The sequence below is a fragment of the Numida meleagris genome, chromosome 2 (genome assembly GCF_002078875.1).
Source record: "Numida meleagris isolate 19003 breed g44 Domestic line chromosome 2, NumMel1.0, whole genome shotgun sequence".
In the NCBI taxonomy this organism is placed as follows: domain Eukaryota; kingdom Metazoa; phylum Chordata; class Aves; order Galliformes; family Numididae; genus Numida; species Numida meleagris.
The window spans coordinates 71,484,372-71,502,172 of record NC_034410.1 but is presented as its reverse complement, the minus strand read 5'-3'; the positions used below and the strand labels follow the sequence as shown (position 1 = coordinate 71,502,172).

The 17,801-nt window shown below is 37.9% G+C and overlaps 1 long non-coding RNA gene and 1 other non-coding gene across 6 annotated transcripts in view; both read left to right on the top strand.

The window, feature by feature from the left end:
• LOC110393747 overlaps positions 1 to 17,801 on the top strand; it is a 147,090-nt gene that overhangs the window by 61,094 nt on the left and 68,195 nt on the right. For all 5 annotated transcript variants that reach the window (XR_002435168.1, XR_002435166.1, XR_002435169.1 and 2 more), the window contains 2 exons: positions 1,825 to 2,035; positions 11,728 to 11,856. This is a non-coding gene — a long non-coding RNA (uncharacterized LOC110393747). The remainder of the gene's footprint in view (positions 1 to 1,824; positions 2,036 to 11,727; positions 11,857 to 17,801) is intronic.
• Positions 6,413 to 6,484, top strand: TRNAE-CUC. Its single transcript has one exon. It is a non-coding gene; the product is annotated as a tRNA-Glu (tRNA).

Genomic DNA, 17,801 nt, shown 5'->3' with positions numbered 1-17,801 from the left:
TAATCCATTATTACTATTCTCTTCTGCTTCCTGTGTGTGAATGGTAATTTCTGGGGAACAATAAAGTATGGGAACGATATTTCAAATTCAAAAGCTCACTTGACAAATCAGAATACACCCACCTGTAATTTGCTGGAGAAGCAGCAGAGCAAAACATCACAGTGATTCTATCAAGGATGGTGTAATTAAGCATATTACTTCCCAGAATTCATTAATTCTGATATTGAAAAGAATGTATATCACTCTTGAATAATTATTTCTAAATGAGATCAGATTGCATACAGTTTGTGCATGTAATGACAGGACTAGGGAAATAGCTATAAACTGGAAGTGAGTAGATTTAGACTAGGTATTAGGAAGAAATTTTCTATAATGGAGGTGAGACACTGGAGCAGGATGCCCAGAGAGGTTATGGATTCCCCCTCCATGGAGGTGTTCATGGCCAAGCTGGATGTGGCTTTGAGCAACATGGTCAAGTGGAAATTGTCCCTGCCTATAGCAGTGGGATTGGAACTAGATTATCTTAAAGTCCCCTTCCAACACAAACCATTCTGTAATTCTGTGATACAGAAATAATTAAACTTTAGTATGTCCACAATGTAATTAGTCCAGCAGATGCAGCTCTCAAAGACTGTATATTGTGGTGTTGACTGTAGACTTATCACCTAGGTTCAACACAGTAAACATTTTAGCCCTTACTATACTGGAATTTTATTATTTCTTGCCAAAGAAATTGATTACTTATTGTCAATGGTTTATGGGCGTTCGGCCCGGTTCCGTGACAAAGGGGATGGGGGACCCATGGGCCCAGGCCCCGGGAAAAGGGAAAAGGGGAAAAGGGTAAGGAGGTGGCCCTGAGAGCAAAGAACAGCGGCAACAATCTGAGGAGAAACAAATTAATTTACTAAATAAGATATCGGAATGCAAAACAACACACTATAATACAATATAATTACAATTTGAGCTGATAAATCCAATACAGAGAGAGAGAATGTCCCAAAATCAAGGTAGGCCTTACTTTACTACTGACGATAAGACGGCTGGAGAGCGAGGTGCTGCCAAGACGAGAGACGGCAGGAAAAAAAAAAAGGGACTAGGTCTTGTGATCTGCAAGTTTTTATACTGCAAGCTTTTATCTTTTCCCTCCAGCTGGAAGATGGTAACAGAGGAGAATGTAGTAGTCCTCCTCTTCTGAGAACCAGGTACACTCACTACATGATGTTATGATGTGGAGTACCAATAACCGAAAATCATAAAACCATGACACTTATGCATATTGCCACAGAGACAGTTTCTTCACTCCAAGCAAGAGTGTTCAAGTATTCGTTTGTATTCTAAATCTTTTGAATCCAGAATCCATATAACCTGTTCAGCTGAGAAACTAAATGAAAGCCTCCTTTAACAAGTGTATGGGGAGCTATTATTGGACATAATTTATGTTTAAGATTAGCTTCTGCTTTTAAGTGTGCGTTGTATTGATAGCAGTGTTAAACTGGAAGTGCATCAGAATATTGAAAATGTGGCTTGCAACTGTTGGACACCTTAAATTTTTTTCACCTTGTAAAAAGAAATAGTAGTTCCTATTATTAGTTCAGATTTCAGTTAGGAATTACAAGAGACTGTGTGCTTTATTAGACAGAATTATGTTTTTTATGGAGGCAAGTAAAACTAGTTTGAACTTCAGGAATTAAATATTTGTGGTTCAGGAACGAAAATAAGCAAACTTAATTATGAATCAGTCAGAAAGTTGTATGTTACGTAGTTAACTTATTAGTGTCCTGGCAAACAGTTTTTGAGATGTTTCCACATGTCTTTGTTCTATAGTCCTTGCATCACTTCGTGTCTTTTATTGGGAGATGAAGACTTGGAATTTGCGGTCATTCTTCTGGAGGTAGATGATGAAAGACAATGACCTGTTGGTTTTTGATGAAAGTGTTTTGATCAGACTTAGGTAAAATATCAACATTTCATAATTATAAATGAATTTTACATTATTAATGAAACTTCCTGTTCTCTCTTCTGCAACATTTCACTGGTAAGTGCAGATTTCTTTCTCTTCATATAATTTCTCAGTCATTGTAACAATGTTTTGTGTGCTTTTATGTACAACTTTCTTCAAAGAGTTTGAGTTCACACTGTGCTTTCATGTGCATTTTTTTCTAGTGTTAGAAAGAGACTTTCATCCAGTGTTTTGATTTCTGTTTTTCAAGAACACAGGAAAAATATATTATTATGAGATCATTATTATAGAATTTCCCTTGGAGAATCAAAGGTACGCAGTGAAAACATGAAAACTTTAAATTATGCGAGATTCTGCACTGCAATGAATACAAATTTGTGAATGCTTTCTGGTTTGTCAAATTAAAGTACAACAGTGGAAGCTTGTGGTATATTTAGAGCTTTTCATGCAAGCACTATAAAGAAGCCGCAACAAAAATTATTAGCCTAAATTAAGTTATATTTTGCTGATGACTAATAAACAGTGTCACCATAAAAGGTATTGTAGCAGTCTGTTATGGGATTTTCTGTTCTCAACTTTTTATAGTGCACCAGAATCAGATATGTTATCCCAGAACAGTAAAATATTCCAACAGATGCTTTCCAGCCTATCGTTCAGAACTCTGTAGGGAAGAAACAGTAAGCATTCCCTTAATAAACTGCTGCAGAACTTCATGTCTTAAGCAGTATCTTCCTATGAACGGTCACTGCCAGACCCATTCATAGCTAGTCAGTGTCCTGTATCTGATACTGGCCAGAACCCCTTCAGAATAAATAGCAAAGCCTGCATGATAGACTGGTACAATAACAGGTTTCCAGGCATGTGATATGTTATTTTAATAATTGCTAATCAGAAACAAAATCGTAAATATGCAGTGCAAAGTCTAAAACACCTGTAAGTGCTTGCTATTTTCCTGTTTGCAGTACTGGAGACCTTCCTTCTAGAATTTACAATACCAGTATGAAGCAGGAGACAACACTTAAATACAACCTATCAGAACAAAGTAACATGATTTGTTTCGTTTCAACAAGTTCTATACAGAGAGAAAGTCCATTTGAAAGTTTAATGGAAGTGTTAGTGCCTAAGTGATAACTTGCAGCAGAAGTACGTAGAAGGAAAATGTGGAAATCACTTACTGTCAAAACTACAATTTGTTCCTTCCTCTTTATATGCTACACATGGTTTATCTACACTAATGCTCTTATGTAGTAAAGAGAATGAAAGTTCAGGGCATAATAGATTAATGAGACATTTGTAGCAATATAAATGAGAAGGTTAGCAGATTTACATTACTGTAAGCTACAAGATGGATTAATGTAATTTCTGTTTGCAGCCTCAGATTTAATTCATCAGTGTTTCTTGGAGGAAATGCATTATTGAGAATATGTTTCAAGTGAATTTTGGAGTAGGGTTACATTGGGAGTGTATAACTAGAGACATTTGTTATAAATACAGAACTTAATTCCGTGTAATGTTCAACAGTTTCATGATAGAATTCAGCGTTTCTTTGGTAATAAGGTGAAGTAATGTCAGTTCTTTGTCTAGGTCTTGGAATACAGGTGAAAGAAAAGTGTGAAACTTCAGCTGATGAAAACTGCAGAGCAGTGAACCTGCATTTTCATTCATCATATGTCTGCTACTATCTCGATCACTTTTCTAAAATTGTTATTTTTCTGATTTGTGTCTTAATCTTCTCAAATTTGAAAATTTAAGTCAGTTAACTCTCCCCCAAATGAAAAGGCATTATTAGAAGATGCACTAAAATATTCATAAAACATTACTGATATTTAGCTGTGTGATAAACCCCAATTTAAAAGAGAATTTAAGAACAGGATCAAACACTTTGCTGAATCGAGTTACACGGAGTTATGTATGTGCTTACTGCTATTTTTTTTTCTATCTCTAGTATATTGGACTTGAATATTATTACTTAAAATATATTGATGACTCTTGTGATTATTATCTCACATAGCAAGAATCACCAGAAAAGAGGCACAACAACAGTTAAGTATTGCAGGAATTTATTTCCTTGCCATATAAATACAGTTAAAATCATAGAATCTTCTGCGTTGGAAAAGAACTTTGAGAACATAAACTCCAGCTATCAACCTGAACTACCAAGTCTCATCACTAAACTATTTCCATTAGTGCCCCATTCAAGCATCTCTTAAATACCTCTCAGGGATGGCAACTCTTCCACTGCCCTCGACAGCCCCTAAGAATGTTTAACCACACTTTTATTGAATGAATTCTTTCTGATATCCAATCTAAACATCCCCTGGTGCAACTTCAGACTTTTTGTTCATATCCCATAGCAAAGGGCCCAAAATTGAATACAGTATTCAAGTTACAGTCTCACCAGTGTCATATACAAGGGACAATCTCTTTCCAAGTTGGGTTGGCCACACTGTTTTTGATTCAGACCCAGATACTGTTGGTGGTCTTGGTCACTTGGATGCACTGTCAGCTCACGTTCAGCTGGCTGTTGACCAGCACTTCCAGCTAATTTTCTGATAAGTGTCCTCATTCTAGGAAATTTGAAATAGTGTAAAAGAAATCAAGCAAAATAACCTATTTGTAAAGAGAGCTGGACCCCAGAAAGCAAGGTCTTTTTTGGCTACTTTCTTCCCATTTGTCTCTATCCACTAAGCTTCAACTCTGTGGCAACATCTCCTGTAGTGGCTGTCTCTTAATATAGCTCTTTCTGTTTAAGCCCTTTTATGTAAATATGAATGTAATCTGCAGTATTCCTGTGCTGGTAGTGAATTAGGTGTACCAGACAATTATAAAATATAAGACAGTCAAGACCCAAAAGTCAAAAGAAAAGATGGTATAAATACCACAATTCTGTTAATGGAATAGAAGTGAATGAGAGCTCCAGGATCTTGTAGCTTTTATTCCAAAGCAAAGGAACATAAACAGTAGAAGTAGCTGAAGCTGTTGGTGAGTTAGGGAAAGTAAAATCTCTGTGTGATCTTTAGATTCATTATGTTGCATCTACATGCAGTGAGCAATAAAAAAAATACCAGTGAAACCTACTTTTTATTACCAAGATCTTGAGGTATGACACCACATCCTTATCTCTAAGTTGGAGAGATATGGATTTGAAAGCTGGACTATTCAGTGGGTAAAAAAAAAAAAAAAAGATTGGATTATCGTAGACAGAGGGTTACTGTTAATGGCTCTATATACATGTGGAGACTAGTCAAGGGTGGTGTCTCCAGGGGTCTGTCTTGGAACAGTTGCTCTTCAGTTTACCACTGACATGGATTATGAGATCGAGTGCACCCTCAGCAAGTTTGCAGATGACACTAAGCTGAGTGGTGCAGTTGACACTACAGAAGGAAGGGATGCCATGAAGAGGGACCTGTCAGTCTCAAAAAGTGGGCCCACGAGAACTGAAGGAGGGCCAAGTGCAGAGTGTTGTACTTGGTTTGGAGGTGATCCCAGATATGTGTACAGACTGGGAGAACTCATTGAGAACAGCCATACAGAGAAAGACTTGGGGGTCCTCATGGATGAAAAGCCAGACATGAGCTGGTAGTGTATGCTAGCAGCCTGGAAGACTAGCTGTATGCTGTGTTGTATTAAAAGAGGGGTGGCCAACAGGACAGGGAAGGTGATTATTCTCTGCTGCTTCCTTGTGAGGCCCCATCTGTAGTAATGCAGCCAGGCCTGAGGTCCCTAGCACAAGAAGTAGGATGCAGAGTGTTGAAGCAGGTCCAGAGGAGGGCCACAAAGGTAATTAGAGGGCTGGAGCACCTCTCCTGTGAAGAAATATTGAGGGAGCTTAGCTTGTTCAGCCTGGAGAAGAGAAGGCCCCTGACAGACCTTATTGTAGCCTTCCAGTACTTGAAGGAAGCGTGTAAGCAGGATGGGAACTGACTTTTTACATGATCTGATAGTGACAGGACAATGTGTAATAGTTTTCAATTAGAAGGGGAGATTTAGTTTAGACATCTGGAGGAAATTCTTTACTCAGAGGGTAGTAAGGCTCTGGAATAGGTTGCCCAGAGAAATTGTGGATGTTCCATCTTTGGACGTGTTCAAGGCCAGGTTGAATGGGGCCCTGCATAGCCTGATCTACTGGGTAGCAACCCTGCCCACAGTAGGAGGGTTTGAACTAAATGATCTTTAATATTTTCAACCTGTGATTTATTTTATATTAAAATTCTATTTAAAATAGTAAGATTTCCACTATTCAGTGAATGCAGTGAAGTTAAAAATAAATAAATAAAAATCAGAATAAAAATACTTCTAAATTAAAAAGAAAATCTCAGGGTTATACCATGGGCTGACATAAGTCAGTGCAGTTGGATGAAATTCCATAGTTATACTTCTTTGTAATAGGTAACTATTTGTTTCTTTTGATATTGGTAAGTAGACTCCCTGTAGAGGAAACTTACTTATCTATCCCTGGTGGTCTAGTGGTTAGGATTCGGTGCTCTCACCGCCGCGGCCCGGGTTCAATTCCCGGTCAGGGAAGAGTTCTTTTAATATCAAAAAAGACTTTATGTCTCTTGGGAATATATTGAAGGGATTTGGAGCCACATGCAATGTTCTGCTTGATCCTCTTGGTGGAAGAGCAGAATTCTGGGCAGGAGGAGGAGAATAGGAACTCTGCTGAATAAATAATAAATTCACTCTCTATAACTACCTGAAGGGAAGTTGTAGTGAGCTGGGGGTCGGCCTTTTCTCTCGTGTAACTAGTGACAGGACGAGGGGGAATGGACTCAAGTTGCGCCAGGGGAGATTTAGGCTGGACATTAGGAAGCACTACTTTCCTGAAAGAATGGTCAGGCGCTGGAATGGGCTGCCCAGGGAGGTGGTGGAGTCACCGTCCCTGGAGGTGTTCAAGAAACGTTTAGATGCAGTGTTGAGAAATGTGGCTAAGTGGGATTATTGGTGGTAGGTGGATGGTTGGACTGGATGATCTTGTAGGTCTTTTCCAACCTAGCTAATTCTATGATTCTATGAAATGGCTGTAAGGATGGTGTTGCACTCAGGGCTTTGGATTTTGTGATCTAGGACACATCTTTGATAGGCCGAGAATATTGATGCTGGTTGGGTACACAAATGACCAGAAAGAACAAAGAATATTCTAGGCTGCAAGCTGGTTGGGCTCATCACCAGAGCTTTAAACTAGATTTAATGGGGAATGAGGATATACTGCTGAGTGACAGAGAAGAGCCAAAGAACACTGTCACTGTAGGAAACAGCACGAGAAAACCTCAACGTTGTCCCAGAGGGTTTTGGCTCCTCCAGGAAGGTAATGCAGCCAACAGCCCAGCTGAAGTCCCCCTATACCAACGTACCACAGCATAGGAAATAAGCAGGAGGAGGTGGAAACCATGGTGCAATTAGAAAACTGTGACCTAAAACTATCACCAAAATGTGGTGGGATGAATCACACAACTGGAATGTTATGACTGAGGGCAACAAGATTTTTAGAAGGGATAGGCTAAGTAGGAGGAGTAGGAGAATTGTCCTCTGTGTTAAGAAGTTGATAGACTACAATGAGCAGGGGGTTTGGAGCCTGGTGATCTTTAAGGTCTCTTCCAACCTGAGCCATTCTATGACATCGGTGCCCTGGTGGACAACAGGTTCCTTTGTGGGCAAGAAGGCCAGTGGTATCTAGAGGTGCATTAAAAAGTGTTTCTATCAGGTTGAGAGAGGTCATCATTCCCCTCTGCTCTGCCTTGGTGAGGCCAAATATGGAGTACTGTGCCCAGTTCTGGGCTTCCCACTATATAAAAGACAGGGATACTCAAACCTGTGTTTCTCTTTCTGTTCCCTCCCATTTCTGTTGTTGATCTGCTCCAGAAGAGGTGTTAAGATGTTTACTTTTTTGATTTTTTTTCCAATAATTTCCAAGCTAATTTGTGGCCGTGTGATATTAGTAACCCCTGTTTAGAACATCAGTATCATACAGACTAGAAAAGCTTTTGCCAGTTGTTTTGACCTTACTTCATAAAGAAGTTCTAACATAAATGTCGGTCTTTGTAGTATTCTCAAACGTATGCTTACTTTCTCTTACGGTATGTTTGGAACAATATAAAATTGTTCCAAATGATGGATGCTAAGGCATCAAGAAACCATCAAATTTTCATCAACTTGAGATGCTGATGACTCACTGTACCACTTCTGCCTTTCCCTACCTGAAACTTTTGGCCATAAGATCCAGAAGGATCATGGAAGGATGAGCAATCATCACAGAAAGGATCAGATAGTAGAACATTGTTGTAACTATACATGTTACACTATTACATGAATTAGTGTTTTAGCACCGCTGTAACTGAGTTGAAATTACCTCCTTTGTTATACTCAAAATTTTGATTAGATTAGCACTAAAGTCTTGTCTTTGCATGTCAGATGCGTTCCTCTTGCCCCTTATAATGCATTAAATGTGTCCAACTGACGGGAATTTAATCAAACCAATAAACTTGCATACACCAAATTGGTAATTACTGTTTGGCTTTACGCATAAGGCAGGGTGTTGTTTCATACTGAAGGAGCTGGGTTAAAAGCTACCGTACTTATTCTAGAACTTTAGTAGTTTTTTCAGATGTCCTAGCAGCACCAACTATTCTACAGTAGGTTGATACTGTGATTGAAGGAGCACAATCTTAGATTGCATGAGGAAAAGAAAATACTATTGCTCTTCCCTGTTTCATTTTATTTGAATGCTAACTTTTACCTGCTTGAATCACTAGAATTAAATGCCCCTTGAACCGGATGTGCAGATTTTCACAGTAGTAATGTAACTACTTTCATGAGCCATGTTTAAAGGAAAATAATACTGACATTTTTTCCATTGCTAACACAAAAATTAGTTCTGCAAAATAAAGCTACTTTTAATAACAAACCATAACTATAGTTTTATGAAGATTTGGAGATCTTTAATGGTTGGAATCTGAAGCACTTATTTCAAAATAGTTTTCTATAAAAGTTCTGTCACTTACACAGAATTAACGCTGAACTTGATGGAGTTTATGGAGTCTGTTATTTGAAATTGTTCAGATGATTCAAATGCTTTCCATGCTGTGTTGTGAATGTATGTGCATACTCTCTGAGTGCTGTGAAGAGAAGTATGTTTCTTTACTGTAAGTGTAGTCAAACACTGGACCAGACTTCCTAGAGTGGTAGTTCATGGACAGTCTGTTTTTAAGAGGCATTTGGGCAATGCCCTCATTAATATGCTTTAACTTTTAGTATGTCCTAAAGCGGTCAGGCAGTTGGACTAGATGATCTTTCAAGATCCTTTCCAACTAAACTATTCTATTCTATAATGCATTTGTTCCTCTAAGTTTGTCGTAGAATCATAGAATCACCAAAGTTGGAAAAGACCTATAAGATCATCCTGTCCAACTGTCCACCTATCACCAATAGTTCTCACTAAACCATGTCTCTCAACACAACATCTAAATGTTTCTTGAACACCTCCAGGGACAGTGACTCGACCACCTCCCTGGGCAGCCCATTCCAGCGCCTGACCACTCTTTCAGAAAAGTAGTATTTCCTAATGTCCACCCTGAACCTCTCCTGGTGCAACTTGAGTCCATTCCCTCTAGTCCTATCACTAGTCAGACGAGAGAAGAGGCTGACCTACAGCTTGCCACAGTCTCCCTTCAGCTAGTTATAGAAAGCAATAAGGTCTCCCTTGAGCCTCCTCTTCTCCAGACTGAATGATCCCAGCTCCCTCAGCTGCTCCCCATAAGGCCTGTGCTCCAGACCTCTTAACAGATTTGTTGCCCTTCTCTGGACACCTCCAGGGCCTTGATGTCTTTCTTGCAGTGACAAGCTCAAAACTGATCACAGTACTTCAGGTGCGGCCCCACCAGAGCTGAGTACAGAGGGACAATGATTTCCCTACTCCTACTGGCAACATTATTTCTGATACAATCCAGGATGCCATTGGCCTTCTTGGCCTCCTGGGCACACTGCTGGCTCATGTCTAGCTGAACGACGACCAATACCGCAAGGCAGCATCATAGCATTTAAAAATATTGACTTTTATATTCAAATGTATTCCTATGGTAGGTGTTGATCATATTATATATTTAATGAATTTAGATATTGTTTGTTACGCATTCTTTGTAATTTTTAATAAATTAACTCCTCTTTATAAAGGCTTAAATTCCTGATTGTGAGAAGATTCTTTTTTAAAAGGACTCATGTAAAACAGTTCTGTTAAATGGATCTGGACACATTTAAAAATGCTTTTTAAATGAAATAGTCATTGACTCAAAATGTATTAGGAATACTTCTCAGGTGCAGTTTGAGATTTCAGATAGTAGGGTAATCAGAATTTAAGATCAGTGAATATTTCCACATGAGATATTTAAATAGAAATCTGTGTCCACATATTGTCTTTGTATGTTTAGGTCTTTGATTTTGGCCACAACATTGCATGATAACTGAGCACCCAGTTGCATTTGACTCCAGTAAACTGTTACAATTCTGCTGAATTCATCACATCTTTGAGCCCATTGCAAGATCAGTTGAATAGCAGGATGCTCTGCCTGGCAATCAGCAGTAGGATCTAAAAGAGACCAAAAAAAAAAAAAAAAGGTTTAAAAGCTTTGGCAGGGAAGAATAAAATACCACGTATTTTAAGGTCATGATAAAGTGTTAGGTTTAAATTTGTTTTGTTTTTTGATTGGTTGGTTCATATGGATTTGTTTGTTTGTGATGAAGATTTTGTTTATAGGTATAAATGTGGACTATTTGGAGGAAATAAATAGAATGAGTGTGGAGAAGATAGGTGATGTGGGATATGTAATATTAATAGTTACCTAAGAGCACTTTGCGTGATTCTTTTTGCATAATTCATTGCAAATGCTGTCTCAATAGTGGTGTGATCTCATGCATTAAGTCCTAAAAGACTTATAGTTATGCAAGTATAAATTCCCATATGTGAAAATGATCAGTGAATGAAGAATAATTACTTTGCTTTTCTGAAGGAAAGTTAAGATACTGATATAACATTTCAAAAGCATCCATTTCTGCTTCAGTTTATAAATTCAAGCTCTTTGATAGTCATGAGTATTGCATGTCTCAACTTGCTTTATGAATGTACCATTGCATATACTGTTGAATACGCTCTTTTCTTTTTTTCTGCTGTACCTGATATAAGAAAAAAAAATGCTGAAAGAATTCCTTTTGAGTTGCAGAAATCACTGATTCAGGGATCTAGTGATCTCTCAAAAGTTTGGGGAATTTGTGCCTAGCTTGTAACATTTAGGAACCAAGGTTTAAACATTCTGATAAAGAAATAAAACCAAGTATTACCTACTGAGTTCTAAAGCTAACTGATGCAGGATATAGGATGCATCCCACACTTTGAATCAAAGCACTAATTGAACAACTTCAGGACAAATTGTATGAGTTCATCATTAAGAAGCCACAGTTGCAAAAGCTTTGTCCATCCATTTTATTGTGTCAGAGCCTATTTCATCATCACTGTATCAGAGAGAAGTCAGAGAAACTTCACGTAAAGAGGTTTGTTCTGTCAGAAGATCATTAGACATGTACTAACAGTCTATTCACTTCAGTCTTGTGAAAGATGGGAAGTCTGAGTCACTTGCCCATACTCTAAAGACTGAAAATATAAATTACTGTAGAAAACAACATTTTTTCTAATTGTAATTTTCTATTTGTAAATAGGACTTTTCAATTTTTTAATGCTTATTTTTGTGGTCTTATTAACTTCTCAAAATATTTTACAGAAAAAAGAAGGATGGAAATTTGTCTGTTTTGTAATTTTCCAAGATGTCTTTTGTTGATTCTACTCAGTTTTCTTGATCTGGACTATCTGATCTCTGGTGTTTCCATGAGTTCTGCTTTCCAGTATTTCAGTAAGTACCTCTCCTTTGATGAAGTTGGGTGTTTTTCTTGGTTATGACCTTATATAATAGTAACAAGAAGTTACAAGGAGAATCTTCATGGTAAAGAACTGCCTTGTTCCTATGTTATGTCCTTGTGTACATGTATATTGCCTTGCAGCTGAGTTTCAACTTGTGTGACACAGGTACCTTACTCTTGTAGTGTTATTCCCTATTTGGAATTTTTCTCATGGTATTTATAAAAGTAGAATAACTATATTAACAGTAGTGAATACAGTGTTTTGTATTAAAAAGTTGTCTCAATTTTCTCATTAGTTTTTCAGCTGACATTTTAGGGTTTCCATTCTGCAATGTAGTAGGTCACCAAAAGGATACAATTTTGTTCCTTTCTTCTTCCTTTCAGAATATTCATCTGACATTTTTGATATCTCTTTCCACAAATCTGTTTGACTGTAAAAGTTCAATGTTCTAAAAACATTCCAATTTGTAATAGTTCTGAGTTACTTCATTATCTATAATTACTACGATTCATGTGCCCTATCATTTTTTCCTCTGTCCTCCACACTTGTATTCACTAACAGTTGTATTTATGTAAAAGCAGAACAATAATTAAGAACTGGTGTATAATTTTTTTTCCCACATAGGCTTTGTACTAATTTTAGACTATTGATTTAAGGTATCTTTGAACATCTGCAGTCATAACATAAAACTGTCATTCTTGTTCTATTGCTGCTTTGTTTTTCAGAGAGTACCAATGTTATTTTCTTTCTGAAATGTACCTACTTCTAGAGGAAAAGACAATCAATTACTTGTTTATCTATCTTCATCTTGGTTTTCTTTCTTCACAATCTTCTACTAAACAGTAAAATATTATTTCAGTGAAGAAATCTATCAAACTATATGCATAACTAATTATTATTGTTGTAAAATGTTATGTAATAGAGTTATTTTTCTTCACCAGTCATTAATTCACTGTTTTCCATTTACATTTTTCTCATTCTTGCTCTTCTTGAGCATTGTGTATGATACCATCATAACTCTGTTCAGTACAATCAGAAATTTATCTTCATTACTTTCATTGTAAGTTCAGACATCACACTAATTTGTACTTCAAAAGAAATAAGGGTTTCTTTTACATTCACAATAGTATCATAGTTAAAATTGTCCTCTTTGTACAGACCACTTCTATCTTCATATATTTTCTTAATGATAACTTTACAAAAAAAACAAAAGCTGAGCAATGCCCAACTGTTTCATTTAAATTCATTCTGATTGCATTCTTTAGACTTCTTCCTGTTTTAAATTTTGTCTTGTCTCTTTGCTTCTGATTAGCTATAAACTGTTTCTCCCCTCTCTTTAAGTAGTAAGTACTCATTACATGTAAGTACCATGTATCTTTTTCTTTTTTTATATCCATGCAAATGACATGGATATAAGCAATGAGGTTGCTTCATAAGGCACATTTAATTGCTGACAGAGGCAGGGAATAAATCAGATGCTTCTGAACTGAAGATGAGGAAGGTATACTCTTGAAATATGCATAGAAAGCGCTAAACCCACTTATGTAAGTTCTATGCATCTTTTGGAGATTTCAACTATTTTGTCTTATTGTTTTGTGATTTTTTTTTTTTGAGGAAAAGATCAACTCTACCAGAAACATAGCAGTATCTTTTAAGGATTTCATTACAGGGACCTACTGCTATCCCAGTAGGTCACTTTTGGAGCTACAGGCTTAGCTTGGGCTGATATGCCAAAGATCCTGTCCTGGTTCTAGCCTGGGAGCAGGGGAAGCGTGCAATTTGCCCTCAGAAGAAAGAAAAGTCTGAAAACAATAGTCATTGATGTTCATTACCCTTGAGAAAGAAAGGTTTTGTAACTAGCCTGATAGTTGTGGCTCTTACATCCTGCCATGGAGTTTTTGGTGGTTTTTTATTATTATTATTTGTTATATAATAAAACTATGAAGTTCTATTTTGTATAAATGCAGGTGCTATTCCTGGCAAAGACTTCAGATTTGAAAAAAAACAATACATCTTTCATAAATGAATTATTAACTGTGCTTTTAAATGCTTCTGCATAGTAGTGCTAGAGAAGGAGAATATTTGTTCAGATTATTCTCTTCCATCCAATAAATTTTTACCAACATGACAATTTTAAGATCTGGCAAGTTCTGTGTAATATATAATGTGACCTGCCTTTGAATGAAATTTTAAATCATGCTTAGAGTTACCTCCAAGGATGGCAGAAGCACCTTACCATGTAATTACTGGTAACTCATCTCTAGTATGTATCTTCAATAGATTTGATTCATGTTCTAACTTTTTTTTACCAGATCTCTATTCTATAAACCAATCCAACCATTTTTATTTTCATAGTAACAACTCTTAGAGCAGCTTTGATCTGCCAATCTGTCATCCTTTGATATCTGATGCTGAAGTATGTCATTGACTGCAGGCTGAATGCTTTGCAAGTTGTGGCCTCCAAGAATATATGATACTCAAAAGGGAAGTCAAGAAGTTAGAAGTTCAGTAGCAGACATGTAACACAATACTGTAATAGAAAGCATTCTGCATTTCCTGACTGTATTTTCTGCTGAAACCTTGAATGATAATCCTGAACTGCAGTAGAAGGACAAGTTTATATAACCCTATCAAATCTCAGCATGTGAAACATTTGATCTTGGCCTCTTTCACAGTGTATCTTTGGGGGGGGGAGGGGGGAGGAAGAATTTTAAAAGACGCTCATGAATGCAGATAGAAAGGTTAAAAACTGTTATTATCAGAGAACTGAGTGTCTGCTACATAGTTTTGTATGTACCAACTGTATGTAGAGCCAACAGTGGGCTGCCAACAGTAGACCAGGAGAATGAGACAGCTGGTACTGAGACCCAAGTGTCCTCGCTGTATGTGTCATGAAACTTTGATTTCTGCACACAGGGGCTGAACACGCCTTAATAGCTAGGATGTAACTTGTGCTTCAGTTTCATCTGTAACAAATCCTACTTGTGCACTCTGAAGTTTGTACCATGACATGAAGTAACACAAAGTTCTGGTGACGATCAGAGATTTATGTAAAGAACACACTCTATTTGAATAAAAATGCTAATGCAGCTGTGCCTGTAAAGGATTGCCCCACTTGAAAAAACAACAATCTGGGCAGGGGAAGGCCCCTGCCCAGGCCCTTCTTGCTTCCTTCACACTCAACAACTTCCTGCAGCCACAACTTGGTTCCGCCATGGCATCTGGGCAGGCAGTGGCACGTCATAGGCCCCAGGACTAGAGAGATACCAAGCCCTACAGCACACCCAGGCCCTGACAGTTGTGATGTACCATTACAGTGGAAAGCATGTTAAATAACTCTCCCTTCATCCTTGTATGGGAACTGCTGAGTCATGGCCTGAACCACAAATTGAGCACCTGGAGGAAAGACCCAGTCAGCCCTGGAAGCACAGGTGAAGGCAGTTCACCTGTATGACTGGAAGCTTGGCTCCACCCCTCTTAGGCCTCATTTAGAGGCTGACTGCCCCTGAGGAAGGATCTCTTTCTGGAGATCCCTCCTTGGTGGAAGCTTTTTCCTGTGAACCTGGAATCTTCTGGTACAGGTGAGCAATCTACTTCCCTTCCCTTATAGCACCTTTTTATTGTGCTGGTCCTTCCACCTCTTTTGTAATGCCTTTTCCATTGTGTTGGTCCTTCCAATAGCTACAATCCTCTAAATCATTTTGTTGTTGAGTACTGTTAACAACTCTCCAAAGAAATCGTGCCATGGTAGTCATGGATTGCATTTCTAGAAAAAATTGAGATCACTGAAAAGAAATTCACTAACCTGAAGAGGCATGAGATAGGCCCAGCAGTTAGTTTCTTGTGCTTTTAATTCTGTTAGATATGGATAAAGAGATAATTTTCCATTGAAGTGTTCAAAGTGAGTGACTGAAGGAACTGGGGCTATTTAGTCTGGGAAGAGGAGGCTGAGGGGAGACCTTATTGCTGTCCTCAAATACCTGAACGGTGATTGCAGCAAGGGCGGGGTTGATCTCTTCTCACTGGTGGCAGGACAAGGGGAAATGGCCTCAAGTTGCGCCAAGGGAGGTTTAGGTTGGATATCAGAGAAAACTTCTTTTGAGAAAGGGTTTTTAAGCACTGGACAGGCTTCCTAGGGAGGTGGTAGAGTCACCATCCCTGAGTGTGTTTAAAAAACATCTGCGTTTGGTGCTCAGGGACATGATTTAGCAGTGGGTTGTTAGAGTTAGGGTGGTATGGTTAGGTTGAGGTTGCACTTGATAATCCTGAGGGTCTTTTCCAAAACCCTGAGTGATTCTGTGATTCTGTAAAGTGATCCAGTTTTTACTGTTAATGGTGCATTTGGGAGGCAACAGCTGTGATATCTGTGAAATGCCTATAATCTAGAGACATCATCCTCAGTATCAGCTGGAGGCAGAAAACTTTTTTTCACTGCAGAAATATTTCAAATCAACAGAAAGCCTAGATTACATAATGGCAGATTGAAAGTAATGGTGGCTTTTGTGATCAGCGCATGCTTCTTAACACAATTTGTTGCACTGTCTTAGCAACAGTGGACTAATAATACGGTACAGTAGGATATACAATTATACATGTTGCTGTGAAAATTTCTTATTATTTCTCTTATGTTATACCCATGGGCTTTTATGTTTAAAAGTTTTCAACTCTTAAGCTATAATGTCACTGTCTGTCCAATAAATCTAAGTTAATTGTGGGATAAACTGCAGTCTTGCCTAGGATTACTAAAAATAGCACTTCCTTAATGTTGCTGGAGTGGTTAAAGAATTTGAGTGTTGGAGTTATTCTGCACATCATGTACTGCGAGAATGAAGGTTCCTGTTTTTAAAGCATTTGGATTATCAAATAGATATTAGGATGGCTTCTTGAAGCTAGGGATTGCGGAGCACAGAATTGCCAACAATAATTACCTGGAAGTTGGGTTATATTCTCCAACTGAAGAAAATCAAAACAGATAATATGTCTCTCATGCATCATTAAATTGACTTCTGGAGCTGTAAGGCACTGGTGGATATTTTTGACGTGTTCTTATAATAAGCGAAATGTATTCTTGTATATGTATTATTGGTATGTATCTGTCCTTATTCCCTTTGATAGGGGAAAATTTTGCTGCAATGTTAATTGCGGTGGAGAAGAGGCAAAAGAAGTTTAGTGAAGAATTCTAAATAAAATTAAGTCATTTTACAAATAATCCCCATTCAAAACATAAAGAATCATACAAGTGATTTAACCAATGATTTTTTGAGGGGGAACCACTTTAGTATTTCCGTTTGTATTAATCTTTATGACATGTGGATAAGGACAGTCAATAAACTGATTCAGGAGAGAGGCTGAAGAAAGAAGGGAATGAAAGCGTTAAATTTGAATGCCATAGCTGAGAACTCAATCCTCCTAATTATTTCACTGGTTTTAGGTATATTTGAAGGTAGGGATTTCTAGTCAGGCATCCAAGTAGGGTGGTGTTATCAGTATTCCCTTGCTGAATCTGTACTCCTTAACTATTATCTCATATTCTGACTGTGAAGATGACTGATTACTGTCATAGGTTACCCAGAGTATTGTGGAATCTCCATCCCTGCAGATATTCAAAACCTGACCAGATATAGTTCTGGGCAGCCTATTTTAGTTGACTATGCTCAAACAGGGCAGTTAGAATGGATGATCTCAAGAGATCTCTTCCAGCTTCAGCTATTCTATAATTCTGTGACTTAAGAGTGGCAACAGAAATCTGTTTAAAAGCGTTCAGGGGTTGCTATTGCACATGGGCTGTCCACTTGTGTGGATGGGTTGCATGAAGTGAAACAAACATGTCAAATAACATTGTGAGAGACGGGTGTTTTTGTGCGCTCCCCCTGAACCTCAGCTAACAATGTGATTTGTTAAAAGCTGCTATACGGAAAAAAGGCAGAAATTCTCATG